Source organism: Furipterus horrens, unplaced genomic scaffold (genome assembly GCF_987537825.1).
Source record: "Furipterus horrens unplaced genomic scaffold, mFurHor1.1.pri manual_scaffold_5, whole genome shotgun sequence".
Classification (NCBI taxonomy): domain Eukaryota; kingdom Metazoa; phylum Chordata; class Mammalia; order Chiroptera; family Furipteridae; genus Furipterus; species Furipterus horrens.
In genome coordinates this window covers 90,601,533-90,603,413 of record NW_028327175.1, presented here as the reverse complement: position 1 = coordinate 90,603,413, position 1,881 = coordinate 90,601,533, and the positions used below count along the sequence as shown (strand labels likewise).

Genomic DNA, 1,881 nt, shown 5'->3' with positions numbered 1-1,881 from the left:
AACAAAAAATGGCAGAAACACTAAAAGGCGTCAAACAGTGTTGAACTAAAACATTTCAAAAACTGTTTTGAGCAGTGAGAAAAACATCTCCATAGGTGCAAGTGCATCAAATAGAGAGTACTTTGAAGGTGACTGAAGTTTAAACATGTAAGAATATACACACAATTTTTAATAAATAAATTCTAGGTTTTTGGGGGCCCCCTCTTGTAGACTCACAAGAAATTGAATTGGTCATTAAAACTCCAGTCTTTTCCTGTGGCAGCCATCAGGTTGAGGGGAGTGTGACCCTCTTCTGTCTACGTCATGGAGGATGCTTATCCACTGATATCAGTGTACTCCAAATAGGGAGAATGATCTGGAGAAAATGTCACTTTGCCTGTTGTGTTCAAGGCTCCCATTTGACCAGATATTGTGACCTTTGTTCACACTAACTTGTGTAAAAACAATAGACCTACAGCTCTATGCCGTCAGTGAATTAGCAGAGCTGTGGCTCAAATTCCCAAAGTTTGAGGTAGCGGGACTCATTGTTCTGGCCAGGGTGCTTTTGGAAATATGTGTTGTGGGGACCACATGTTTAAACCAGCCAAAATCTGGTGCCATTGGTACTGCAAAGTGAATATAACACAGAAGCGATAAGCTGTCTGTGTGTCCTTCTTTTCTGGTTGCCTCGACATTACCTGCACTGGTCATAGTATTGAGGAAGTTCCTGAATTTCCTTTGGTCACTGAAGATAAAAATTAAAAGCTACAAGAAAACTAAGGAGTTGGTTTTGCTTCTTAAGAAACTTACAGCCTGGAATAATGTCACAAAGTTTTATGTCTCTTATTGAGTAGAGCTGGCAAAGCAAAAGGAGAAACTGTCATCATACTCAGTGCAGGGGACCTTGCATCATTTATAATGAGGACAACAGTATCATCAAAGCCTTTAGAAACATTCCTGGAATTACTCTAATTAATATAAGCAAATTGAACTTTTTGAAACTTACTCCTGGTGGGCATGTGGGCTGTGTCAGCATTTGGATTGAAAGTGCTTTCCACAAATTAAATGATCTGTAATGGTACTTGGCGTAAAGCTCCTCCTTCAAGAATAACTATCAATACAACCTTCCCATGCACAATATGCTTAATACAGACCTTAGCAGAGTCTTGAAAACCTGGAGATCCAAAGAACCTCTGTGCACCATGCAGAGTCCTGAAAAAGAATCCACTGAAAAACCTGAGAATCATGTCGAAGCTAAACCCATCTGCGAAGACCATGCACTGGAACACACTGCTTCTCCAGGCCAAGAACCACAGGCTCCAGCTGGATTAAGCAGGAACAGCGTTAGAAGCTAAATCAGATGAGAAAGGGATTCCAGGCTAGAAGCCTGTGGTAGGAAAGAAAGGAAAGAAGGCAGTTGGCATTACGAAGCAGGAAAAGCCTTTGGTGGAAAAAAAAGGCTTCAGCTACTGAGAACCCAGCAGCCAAGAAGAAACTCCCCACAGAAGAAAAGGAGCCTGAAATATAAACTTAAATTTGTTTATTCCATAAAGGTCAAATCACTGTGGACAGCTAATGTTGAATAAAAAGTGGATCAAAGGCAAAAAACAACAACAACAAATAAACAAAAAAATAAAATAACCCAGCAAACAAAACTTTATCCCAAAGATCTTCAGACCTGGATGCTTCTAAAATGGACTCTGTCAAGTTTTCAAAAACACAATTCCTATGTTATATATGTTGTTCCAGAAAATACAAAAAGAAACAATATTTCTCAGTTCATTTTATGAAGCTAATACAATCTCATTTTCCTTCATGCTTCTGGATTTTAAACCATGATTCAGAAGGTTGTCCTCACTCTCAGGTTATAGATGAATTCATCCTCATCTTTCCTAGTACATG

General features: G+C 39.2%; 1 pseudogene; it reads left to right on the top strand.

Annotated features, from left to right (window-relative positions):
• The first annotated feature begins 303 nt into the window (after positions 1–303).
• LOC150008934 (large ribosomal subunit protein uL4 pseudogene) lies at positions 304–1,507 on the top strand (annotated as a pseudogene).
• Positions 1,508–1,881: the final 374 nt, after the last annotated feature.